Below are 14,007 nucleotides of genomic sequence, written 5' to 3'. Positions count from 1 at the left end.
TGCTTCTTGCTTTATAAATCTAAAACTCAAGTACATCCATCAAGAGGTATAAATTTAGGTAATTTAGTAGAGTAAAATCTATATAAGTAAGTGAAATTGATAACACGGTAACTAGATCATGGATAAATCACTAGAAGTAAAAACTGGATAAAGCGTGTAGATCCAAGTAGATCATATTATCTCTGCAACATCAGTTTTTATCTAAATCATTGATAATGACTCTACTACACAACTTGATCGTAGCTCACTAGAAATAAAAATGTATGCGTGTACTAGAGTACACACGTAAGAAGTGAAACTTCTTTATGACCTTAAAAATGTCACAAGTATGGCGTAAGTCGTAACACAAAAATGTCACACGTACGGCGTAACGCAAAAATGTCACGCGTACGGCGTAACGCAAAAATGTTACACTAAATTTTTGTCCTTCACTTCAAAAACTTTAAACTTCAAGCAAAGGAATATAAATTATATTATTTTCATAACATAAATAATAACCATAATACTCACGCAATATCCATACAACTTCAGTCTAGGAACCAACACTAATGTATTAATCTAATTGAATAATTGTAAATACAAACATGACACATAACTTGCGCCATAAACGCCAATCCTACAAAAATCGCCCCACTCACCATATCTATTTAATTAAGCGATTCTCGATATTAATTCGATTATTACTCCTCATAAAATGCTACAAAACAGACTTCCAGCAAACGATACAACGTCACGGAAGGCGACAGTAAAGCAATTTCGTTTTTATCGCACCGTAATACAGATTACATTCTCGTATCATGACCGTTCCCTAATTACCGGCCATACACGCCATTCAAACGTTAACGTCCAAATGGAACGTAACGTTCGAAAAATAAAATTCAAATTGTAAACTTACCATTCGCTACTATTCGCTCATTAATTAATACCATTAGTAGAAAAGGAAATCCAGCCGTATGTTTACACGCGGAACGTCGAATTCAATTTGAATAATTCGATATCGGGCTTAGATCGAATGAGTTTCGGAATCTTAATTTAATTAAATTTGGAACGTTTTTGAATTTGGAATGTTATCGCGGCATCGCGCGTGCCTCCAAGTGTTGCCACGCGCTCGCCGCACGGTTGTTGCTTGTGGCGCGTTATCAACTGTCACTTCATTATCCGAATTGAATTTGGAACGTTTGTGGTTTTTTTTTTGCATCGAGTGAGGTCTTCATTAATAATTTCTAATGTGTTGATAAAGTTGTAGATACGATATTATACGCTAGACTTTAATGTTTTCAAGATATCTTAATGAAATATTTGGCTCTATCTGTGGTAATTTATACAGGATTTTCCCTTGTTTCTTGCATATTATTTTGTGCTGGATTATAGATCAGAACATAGTATACTTATGTTCAAACTTGCATAATCTTATCATGAATGATATTTTGTGGCTGAGAGAAAATAGAGCTTTTTCATTTATGTATAATAGTCACATTTTACTGTTAGATAGGTGGATACGATTAATAACAATTAATGGGCGGTCAGACTGACCGGTTGGCTTGATTGGTAGTGGCCCTGTCTTCCAAGCCAGTGGTCGTGGGTTCGATTCCCTGCACCCGGGGCAAATATTTGTGTGATAAACATAGATGTTTGCTCTGTATCTGGGTGTTAATTATCTATATAAGTATTTATTTAAAAATTATATAATATGTATGTTTATCAGCCATCTGGTTTCCATAACACAAGCGAAAGCTTAGTGTGGGATCAGATTGTGCCAACTGCCATGTGTGAAAATTGTCCTGAAATATTTAATATTTTAATTGTGATTTTAATTTAATATTTCTAGGTACTAAAGGTCAAATACGTTATCTATGAAACTTATAATTACAATTAAAGAAAAGTATATTACTCTTAAAACAAAAGAATGAAACAGAATAGTATCCCATCGAACAGACTGAACGCTATTCAGTACATCTGAAAAATAAGTTTTTGAAACAAAATGTATGTTATCGATAAAATAAATTGCGTGTTAATTACTCGATAAGTTGAAACGTATAATCTGTTGTCCATTTGACAGATAACAACAAAATTACAGCTAATGGCGGGCTCGGTGTCCGCCATGTTTGTTTTTTAAACCTGTCATTATTCAAATTTCGAACGGCAGATGCGTTCAGATGCGTTAATCGATTTCAGAACCAATTTTTATTTTGCTGCTTTTAGTTCATTATCAGGCCATTTTAACCCCTAATTCTATAGCAATAAGGTCGTATTCAAATCAACAATCGTGCAGTTTAATTTTGTCTAATGTTTTAAATAACATACTTAGATAATTCGTTCTTTATAAAATTGCAGTGGTTTATCGCAGATAAAACCAAAACTAAAAGTAATTACACAAAATGCTCTGACAAATATCTTGCAAATGTTTTAATATAAGTAATTGTTTATGAAAAAAAAAATCATAATAAGTATTACCATGTCAAGTAGAAAACGTAAAAGTGTGAAAATTAGAGCTAACTTGGTGATTTTTTTTTATCGAGTAAATTTTAATATTTTATGTTTTTGATTAAACAGAATCGTTGAACATATCATCTAGTTTGATATATATTTTATTTTTTAGATTTGGTCTTGCATATTACACGTATCATCTAATAGAAGATTGGTTATTTTGCTTTATGCGCCCCCTTAATTAGTGTTAATAGGCGCTAAAAGCATTGGCGAGAAAACTGTAGCTCTACAATCTATAAGCTTGGTGTGCGTGTGGTGTTGGTGTGTTTCTTATTTCAGGAACCCTCTTGAAATAAGAAACACACCTGTGTTTAACAATTAATGAAATATGAATGAATCAACATCCTATTTCGTATGGTATAGTTACTGTATGGTATATCAAAATGGAGCTTTGAAAACTACACACTACACAGATGAAAGAAAATTATAAATTATTATTGAACTTTGAAGTGAATTTTCTTTAGGCGCGTTGAGAGTAAAATTTCAAGGTCGCGTCATGGCAATACCGTCACCATGGAGTGAGGTGACGAGCTTGGTATCTTTGAATCTTGCCAAAGAAGTTTCACTTCTGACACGTGTGTCACACACGCACTTTTTTAGATTCTAAAATGTAGGTTTAACCTTAGGGTTTAACCGTTTGTCTATACTAATATTATAAATAGGAAAGGTTTGTAATTATGTACTTAGGTATGTATATGGTTTTCGCACGCATAAATTACTGGACCGATTTTGATGAAATTTGGCACAGAAAATCTTTAGACCCTGAGAAAGGCTACCTTTTATTGCGAAATATGTACCACGGACGAAGCCAGGGCGAACCGCTAGTTAATAATATAGGAAGAATACAGCGCCCGGTATCCTGTTTAGCCCGCTAATTTACTGATAAGGGAATGCGAAATTTTGGCCCGAATTTTAATCAACTTGAATAAATTTATGTTTATAACACACGCAATGTTAGAGATACATGTAAATATAAATTTTCGACTAGTTGTGGCACGCGGGTTTACGTGAGGTACGTGAAATGTAGGATTAGAAATAATAGATGATGATGTTTGTTTTGAATGTTTATAATTTTTTTATATGAAATAATTTCTAAACTATTTAACACAACAACAAAAAATCTAATGCAAATGTCTAAATTTCTATGACTGTATTTCTAAAAAAGTACAATTGAGAAAGACCAGTAGAGAATAATCACGAAGATTTGTGACACGTTTTCCAGGTCACAGGCATGTGAGCCTGGAAAACGTGTCAGAAGTGAAACTTCTTTGACAAGATACCAAAATCTTCGCCTTACTCCATGACGTGACGGCATTACCATGACGCAACCTTTAAATTTTAGGTACCTTCAACGCGCCTAAATAAGTTTCACTTCAAAAATTCCTTACATAAAACGTTTTTTTTGTTTCTTGTAAAAATGTTTTAATTGAACAAAATATTTTCACAATCTACGTATTAAATTATAACAACTTTACGATCCATTGTCTACACATGTACATAGCGTACCTACAATATAATTAATCGTCACTATACACGCTTAAAAAACTTTAAATTTATCTTCAATTAAAATTATCAGACCAACAAATACAAGCAATTACGTAATAAATTACTTCCCTTTATCCGATACGACGCGATAAAGTATCGTCACGTATCGTGCGCCTGTCGTAAGGACATTCTTTTGAATAAATAAAAATTAATTAGACTTTATATTTTGGTAATTAAAAACAATTTCTAAAATCCGTCGCGTAATATATCTGATTATAAAAATACTTTTTAGCTTTTATCAATCAATCTATACTTAATATTATAAAGCTGAAGAGTTTGTGTGAACACGCTAATATCAGGAACTACTGGTCCGATTTGAAAGATTCTTTCGGTGTTAGATAGCTTATTTATCGAGGAAGGCTCTTCGGCTATAATACCTATATCATCACGCTTAGAACAACAGGAGCGGAGCAATGCGGGCGAAACCGCGGAGCACAGCTTGTATCTATACAGGGTGTCCCACTGTTGGTATACTAAGCCCAAAGGAGGTTATAGATTTGCATACGCTAAGTACGTAAAAAATACTTAAAAAATTCCAGACGCATTTTTTTTTCAAGTAGATGAATTCTTAAAACTCTATGTGTACACCCATAACAAGCAACCCGCCCAACTTTGCCACCAGCACATGAGCTATCGTTTAATAGTATGTTTTCATAGACAAAATGCTCACATTAGAGAAGCGGTATATGCCGGCTGCGCGAAGCTAGAGAAGAAAACATGGATTTTCAGGAAAAATTTAGCAAACAATTTTTGACGTAATTTTGTTGTTTAAGTATTTTTTACGTGATCAGTGCATGCAAAACTACAAGTCTCTTCGCGCTTAGTATACCAATAGTGGGACACCCTGTATATTAAAGCTAGCATGTGTTAAAAAATATTACTGAATATAATAAATACTTTTTTAATTCATTTAACCAGTAGTTTGAAACGCTGGTACATTAAAAAACAATTGCTGAATATAATTATTATATATGTAAATACTTTTTAATTAATTTCAATCATTATTTAAAAAGCTGGCACATACAAAAAAAAAAAACAAGTGACGGTCAATGAAAAATTACCGTATCTGTGCATAGCTTCTTTTAAATTTCGAATCTGTCAAACCTTAACAGTAGACAGCTTTATTTTTTATCGCAGTAACTTAGGTGTATTATACTATTGTGTGTTAATACAATTTGAAACTTGATGCTCTCAAGTGGTGACAATTCGAACACCATTTAGGCGTCACGTTTAAAAACATTCGATTCCAATTTCAAATGCTTAGCTCGAGGGTATGGCTGCACGAAAGTACGACAAAATAATTTATTTATTTATATTTAACAGTTTATTGTTGTTAAAAATGCAATTATTATTTGTAAAATTATAGCGTTGTGTGCGTTGTTATTTCATAATTTCAGTTGAATTTTATACAATAAGTATTAGTTAGTATTTAATTAAATAATATATGGATTACAATCTATTTGCCATATACTTTTAAGTTTTAATATAATTGACTTAACTTAAAACCTAACTATAAGTAATACGAATATAATGAAATTTCGTTAGCCGATTAAAAATTTAATTTTCTTTCATTGCTACAGCACATGTAAAATAATAATTTTGTCTCTCGAAACTTTCTTCCGACCGTACACAGGAGGGAGTGTCCAATGACACCTACTGATGTTTTGAAATTAGAACGCCGCATTCGCAACACGAACCTACGAATTACAATTTAAAAAAAGAAGGGCGCTATTTTTTCTTTTTTTGCTTCTGCATAACTGGCCACATTAAGAATATAGTTTCATTTCTCATGCCAAGTGATACTAAACCTTATTCCATTGAAATATAGTTGCATATTTTAGATAATATTTTTTTCTAAATTTGTCGAATTATACAAAGCCGTTTATTTTTCTCATTGTGCGTCGATTTGGGCGTTAAGTTCCTTTTTTGAAAAATGAATAGGTAAATACTATTGGGTCATATTGCAATCTATAGAGAATGTTTTTAAATATTTGCTGAACGAATTTGAATTGTAATTCTTGTAATATAAAGTACATTTTACATTGAATAATGTTTTAACGTTTAATAAGCTTAATATAAGATTAATACATTTGTTTTGTAATGTGATAATTATTATTGAGAATACAATGGATATTTATTTGAAGAGATTTATATGCAAAGTAATAAAATAACTTACGCTTAGATCTGCACTTCGAAATGATAGTAGCTGGTAATTAATTGACAAACATCCAAATTATTACGATAAATTGACATTTAAGACAATTATAGACGAAATATTTTAAAACTGAATTAGTAGTTTTAGATATACTTTAAAATAAACACTCTAATCTCCTTATTAATACGAATATTCGCTACTAACATTTGTTTGCTAAAAAGCCATTGTAAATTAAGAAATATGACGTCATTAAAATAGTAATTAATACTGCATAGATAATGGGTTTATACGGTTATCCAAATGGACAATTAAATGATAGGAATTAGGGGAAATTGTCACAAATAATGACGTTTAACAGCTGCCGCCTAAAACGCTGTCAAAGCTAGGACTCCATTTTGAAATATTTACTTTATTTTATTTAAATTGGATTACGTTTAAATATGTTATAGGGATGTATTAACATACAGTTAGGACTTATGATTGGTTTATAATAATCTATACTAATATTATAAATGCGAAAGTAACTCTGTCTGTCTGTCTGTTACTCAATCACGCCTAAACTACTGAACCAATTTGCATGAAATTTGGTATGGAGATATTTTGATACCCGAGAAAGGACATAGGCTACCTTTTATTGCGAAATATGTACCACGGGCGAAGCCGGGGCGGACCTCTAGTATAGTATATAAATTTTGTCATGAGTCAAACTATATGTATTTCATTAATATTGCTTAAAAGATTACCTTGGACAATTTGCACAAAAGGAAAGACAAATACATTCAATCTCTCTAATTATTATTAAGCTGAAGAGTTTGTTTGTTTGCTTGCTAAAACGCGCTAATCTCGGGAACCACGAGTCTGATTTGAAAAATACTAAAGAGTTTCTTAGCAAGTCGGGTAAAACCACGGGGAGCAGCTAGTAGAAATTATAATAAAAACTAACAACTAGTGCTTTCATCAATCCCGAAAGAAGCATAGTTACTGCGATATCACTAACAATATCTTCAGTTGAATCTACACATTTCAATTTTGATTTATCTACACGCAAGTATTAAGAAGAAGGATCGCGTTTAACAACGTATCTGTTTTTTACAGAGAATTTAAAAATATGTATCAATATACAATAACAAAACAATAAGGTACTGAATATTACAAGAAATTATGAAGAAAGAAGATATCTTACTCTTTCACAAAGTAACGGTAATAATCAGCTGATGTTTAAACACGGTTCAATGACCCTACCAAGTTTAAAAATTGAAAAATATTAGTAATTAATATTAAAGGAAACATGAGACGCGAGGAATTAATTTTGGACATGGGCTTCTGATAGCGATCACACACATTGTGGTTAGGCTGCGTTAACATTGAACTTGAGACAAAATATAGTCTACGCTTACGCATTTAGGAAGTTTTATGAAATTTTGGTTATAATTATTAGACTTGGTTAGTTTATATTATAATGTAATACATAGTTTGTGTATGAGTGCATTTGATTTATAAACTGGTGTTTTTAAGGGTCAAAAAAGAGAACTGTATTTTTCGAATGTCTTTGGTATATTATACTCTGTAGTTTAAATCGCTTTTTGGATTTTAGCGTTATGGTAAGTATCATTTGAGATAAATATCTAATAACCAACCGACGATTTAAATTTTGTTAGATACTATCCTAGTTACTTCTTCAATTAAAAAATAAAATATTTGCTAATAAACACTACTAAACATTTCCCTTCAATTTGTTCCTGTTCTGCTTTTTATTTGAATTTTCATTTTCATTGTCATATTTTTGTTCTTGAAATTTTTGAAGTGAAAACTTCTTTAGCGGCGTTGGGCACTTTTTCTGTAAAGGGTATAAAATCATAAACTCGCGTCAGGACACGTGACCTGATCGTAAAAAAAAAAGCGTAAGACGGATGGATATCAAACATGCTCAACGTTAATAATCAAGTTTTCACTTCTGCCGGCACTCCCGGAGTGCAACCCGTCTTTTTTTCTCTTTCAATGTCCATCTTTAAAATGTCCCAAGTCGAAACTCCCCGTGTTCCCTTATCAGCAAAAACCGCATTAATCTAACACAAATGGTCACAACAAGGCCCGTGTCTAATTGTGTTTTTATTCAAATGTCAAATTATCAAGATAATGGCTTTAATTGGAAGCGCGTTCTGCGTGAATCATCAGTTAGATATAATAAATAATAATGTAAAAGTCTGTCTGTCTGTCTGTTTGTTACGGTTAAACTATAGGACTGATTTGGGTGAAATTGCAATGTATTTATAGGTACTAATCACAGATAATACAATACCATACTAGTACCATTAAAATAGAGACGAAAATCTTTGAGTATGTAAGTTTAGACATACTGACTGGGTAAACAGTGCCATACCTAGCACATGTGCTATGCATGCATAGCACCGATTCGGAAGAAATATTTTTAAGAAAGCTGTTTTATAGTTTTTTGCAAGATTAGAGAAAATTGTTTTATTTGTTCTGTATTATCATATTTTTTCTTCCTCATTCAAATGAAAATAAAATATTCCAGGATTAGCATGTTATTTTAAATTCGACCATCTCACCTGCGTTCCACTGCACGTCTCGCAATCAAACCAAAATTAAATATTCCACGAATCGACATGTAATACGAAGCAACGACAGTTAAAATATAATTTTACTAGCTTTCCGCCCGCGGCTTCGCCCGCATTTTCAAAGATAAACCCGCATAGTTCCCGTTCCCGTGGGATTTCCGGGATAAAACCTATCCTATGTGTTAATCCAAGTTACCCTCTATATGTGTGCTAAAATTCATTGTAATCGGTTCAGTAGTTTTTGCGTGAAAGAGTAACAAACATCCATACAAACTTTCACATTTATAATATTAATAATAGGATTTACGGAAGGAATACTCTTAATTATGTACAGAATTATGTCTTAGTTCTTCAGTTCTGAAAGAAGAAATATTTCCAGATTATTAAATTTTAGTGTAGGTATGTGACTTGAAGGGTTGCTTGAAGGTGACACTAAAAGGTAATCATCGAAAACATTTGCTTACTTTTACCTTCAACATTACTAAATACCAATGTACCCTTGGCCTTATAAAACTATATTATAATTTTAAACAATAAACTACACAGCTAATTTCAGCTACTTTCAGCTTTCACCAAACCCAACCTAACAGCCATATAACATTCATCCTGTAGATAAGATATTAATAGAAACTAAGATACACCCATAACTTTTCATAACCGGCCATGTTATGAGTTATCGATAATTAAAAAACCGATACGCAGACGTCACAAGCAATAATTAAATTTGGATAAATCCGAAGCAAAGGGATGTAAATCCGGGCTCAAAGCCAAGCTTAATATCGTTACAGCCTTTACGAAGCCGATTTTTTGCAACCCATTTGCGAGCGCGCCACTTTTTAATTCTTTTGACGATGGCTATGAACGCGTTTGTGCTGATTTTAGTGATGTGCGTCGAATGTCGATGTTTTTATGTAACTACTGTAACAAGGATAGGTATATAACTATATATGTATACCGTATAGAATAGGTAGCTAGGATTTCGATGGTGATTTTCCGAACCTGTGCTTATAATTATTCTATATTATAATTTTTATATACTTTGATGATTCAAAAGCGCTTCAAACAAACCTTCATATTTTTTCAACGAGACCATTATTTGAATAATGGTGAGCACTCACCCGCACCCATGAAAATTTGCAGAGGTAGGGCATCTACAAATGCGCATGCTTTAAAGGACAAGGAAAGCATAAACAATGAGGTATCTGTGGAATGGATTAGACAGGGTAAAGAAAAGGAAACTAAGGAAAGGAAAATATCAATATTTGTAACAACATAAACAGATAAGACAATTGCAAATGCAGTTCTACCTACTTATTGTATGAGATTTTTGGACCATTTTCCCTAATATTTTAAACCATTGTTTACAACAAAATTTAAATATTTAAGGTTTCTTATCCTTGATACATAAATAAAGTAATTATTCGGCATCTCTTCCAGGTAAAACTTCAATGTGCTGGTAATGATACATTATATATCTACAGGTATTTGTAAGTCACCTCCATACAGATTACATAATATTAAGAATTCCAAATAACTTGATTTTTTTCTTTTAGTACCTATCGATAAAGTGAAAACTATCGACACATCCCACCACTAGCGTACTCTCGCATGCAGCTCACAGAGCCATCATATTTCATTTTTATCATTTTATTCAATCCTTTGCCGAAACCATACTTTTAGAGAGCTCTTTTTAATTCGTTTTGCAATGATAACTACGGCGCTACTTTTTATCCCTCGAATATTACTTTGGTATGGCTTCGTAATTTGGAAGCACGTTGCTGTATTCGCATTTGATATTGCGGAGTTTATTAAACTATACTTTAGTTTTTAAATAAAGTTGGTAATTGAATGCGATTTCATGAATGCGAATAGAAGTTCGTATCGTCAAGCCAAAGGCAATAGATACTAATTTACTTTAAGCTTTATAAAGTAGGTAAGTATTAGAATCCGCTGAATGTATGTTGCAGATGTAAAACCGAACAGATTAGCAGACACAGTAGCAATATAAGTATGAAAGAATAAGTATAATATAATAAAAATATGTACCTAATGACGTTTCAAAAGTGCTTCTAGAAGAAGTCTAATTGAATAAATAAATGTTTGAGTTTGAGTTTGAGTTTGAGTCACTCATACACACAACGCAATAATATAATTGAAAGTTTGACCACTAATTCATACTAATTTTAACATCATCGTTAATAGCCAAAACACTATCAAGATATCAAGCTATAAATAATTATTCTCGACCAAATACACAGTCAATACAAAAACTCCGAATAAAAAGCATTCATCCCTCTTACAATTAATCAAATTACCACCACAGAACTACCTTCAGGCTTCAACACAGTACACATTTACACTCTAACATTTCATCACCAGAATACTATCACCGGCATCACCATTTATTATCATTTATTATCTTAGGAGCCTAGGTCACTTTAATTTGTAATTTTTTTATGTGAAAATAAATGATTTTTATTTAATATTTAAAGCTCTAAAGTCAAATACACAGTCCGTAACGAAAGCACGTCGCGTAAAACGTAAATATCAGTTATTCCGTCATTAGCGCACCGTCACGTTCCCGTGACGCATGCTTGCGTAATTGTGATTTGTTGGCTTAGGCCATTTTGAATTTGGCACTGACATTAGTGTATTCATCATTATGTTTGAAAGCCTATTGTTTTATAATCTGTATCTACAATACCTCTTATGAGGGTTTAGGTGTTTTACGGCGGTGTTATTTCAATACATGTGAGATAAATTCATGAGAAATTGTTAAAGAATAAAAAAATTAGATAGCGATTCGGGATCCTCTTCGTAATTTTTTCATTTATAAATCTCTCTGTCTAAAACTTATCAAACTATACAGGGTGTCACTATAGGTATACTAAGCGCGAACTGTAGGTACTTTTATGTAACTTGTAGTTTTGCATACACTGATCACATAAAAAATACTTAAACAAAAAAATACATCAAAAGATTTTAAAATTAAAGGCTAAATTATTATTCCTGAAAATCCATGTTTTCATCTCTAGCTTCGCGCAGCCGGCATATACCGCTTCGCTAATGTGAGCATTTTGTCTATGAAAACATACCTAATCTTAAATGATAGTTCACGCGCTGGTAGCAAAGTTGGGCCGGTTGCTTGTTATGGGTGTACCTACACATAGAGTTTTAAGAATTCATCTATTTGAAAAAAAATTGCGTCTAGAATTTTATAAGTATTTTTTACGTACTCAGCGTATGCAAAACTATAACCTCCTTTTAGCTTAGTATACCAACAGTGGGATACCCTGTATACTAAAACCTTCCTCGAGTCTCGATAACCACTCTCTCTATTTAAAAAAACGCATATAAATCAGTTACGTAATTTTAAAGACCTAAGCATACAGACGGCGGAAATCGACTTTGTTTTATGCTATTTAGTGAAGCTACAGGCTACGTAACCTCCTATCCTCCTCTTATGAAGGTTTAGACTTTAGGCGCTTCTTTCGGAGGTCTTAAGATAAAAGACAGTAATGTAAGTACCATACCCAATGCAAATCTTAAGAGTATATTTAAAAATATGTCTGTTTATGTACACATTCTCCACTTGTTATTTCTCTATATAATAAAATGCAACCCTACTTATTCTCTAAACATAAATTTTATCTAATACTTAAAGTAAATCTATAAAAGATTGTTTATTATTTCTTCTATTTCAATTCAAGCAAGCTGATGTTCGTTATATTATTATATAGAATTTCAATCCGTAGCTATTAAGGTATCCCTAGGTGTAGTATTGCAAACATATCTTGAACTAGCGATCCGCCCCGGCTTCGCCCGTGGTACATATTTTGCAATAAAAGGTAGCCTATGTTCTTTCTCAGGGTCTAAAGATTGTCTGTGCCAAATTTCATCAAAATCGGTCCAGTAGTTGATGCCTAAAAACCATACATACATACATATGTACAAACCTTTCCTCTTTATAATATTAGTAAAGAGTATAGATAAACCAATTAATAAAACATAAAATCTACCCTATCCCCTAATATATTAATTTATTTTTAGAAATCAAACTCTACTCCATTATTTTCACATATCACTCAAAAAGCGGCAAAACTGTTTATAAAATAACATTAAACTCAACAAGGAGGTAATAACAATGGCGACAGACGCCACGGCAAAAAACTAGCTTGTCTATGCTAGACAATGGGCGGTAGTAACAAAGCTCTGATGCCGAAGATAAATAATATTTTTCATACCCATTGATCTTGTGTGGGCGTATGTATAAGCGATGAGCGGTTTATAATCTACTAGCTTTCCACGTGCGGCTTCGCCCGCGTTTTCAAAGAAAAACCCGCATAGTTCCCGTTCCCGTGGGATTTCCGGGATAAAACCTAGCCTATGTTACTCGTGGATAATGTAGCTTTCGAATGGTGAAAGAATTTTTAAAATCGGTCCAGTAGTTTATGAGCCTATTCATTACAATCAAACAAACAAACAAACAAACAAAGTTTTCCTCTTTATAATATCAGTGTAGATATGCGAAAAATTGTCATAAATAAATTTATAGTTTTTTAAGTATAAAAAAATAAATGTATCAATCTACACAGTTAATCATGATGAATTGAATAAGGATGAAAATATTGTGGAATATGAATACCTGAAATACTCCTCTTTTTACACCATATCTTCATTAAGGATAGGCAAAATATAGTCACAGTACTGTTTTCTATTGCAAGTGCCGTAGGTATATTCCGAAAAAAATGCATAAAAATTATTTTTAAAATTTCAGTCACATTTCAATTTTTTTCATACATGACTGAGTAGTAATTTTTTAAAGTTAATATAACCTAGTTTTAAGTTTGAATGAAAAGAAAGTTTTTCTTATAATTAAATAAAGTCAACACAATGACTCTATTATACTAGTAGAAACGCGGCATACGCCAACATCATTGCACTAAAAAACAGCGTAATTGATACATACCTACTTACTAACGCATTATCACCACCACCAATACAGTTGTTCTCTCTTTCACTCTCACGCACGAGACATAATACATGTCTCACTCATGTACTTCGTAATAACAACTGCCGATTAAAATATAAAAAGAACGTCTAGCCACGACGCTGAATGGTGCGTGACTGAATGAAACTCGGGCACTTAGCTGAGTTTTTTCCTGCCAAAATAGAGAGCGGGTAACGTATCTAGCTTTTTTATATATCATAGAGTCAACATAAAGCTTTTACACTCTAAAA

General features: G+C 32.4%; 1 long non-coding RNA gene across 1 annotated transcript in view; it reads left to right on the top strand.

The window, feature by feature from the left end:
* LOC149478108 (uncharacterized) overlaps positions 1-14,007 on the top strand; it is a 175,099-nt gene that overhangs the window by 73,713 nt on the left and 87,379 nt on the right. The window lies entirely within an intron of this gene.

This window comes from Colias philodice, chromosome 23 (assembly GCF_061535455.1).
Source record: "Colias philodice isolate Cphi_HAF_F1 chromosome 23, ilColPhil1 Martin Lab GWU primary, whole genome shotgun sequence".
NCBI classification, from domain to species: domain Eukaryota; kingdom Metazoa; phylum Arthropoda; class Insecta; order Lepidoptera; family Pieridae; genus Colias; species Colias philodice.
This window is presented reverse-complemented; position numbering and strand designations above follow the sequence as displayed.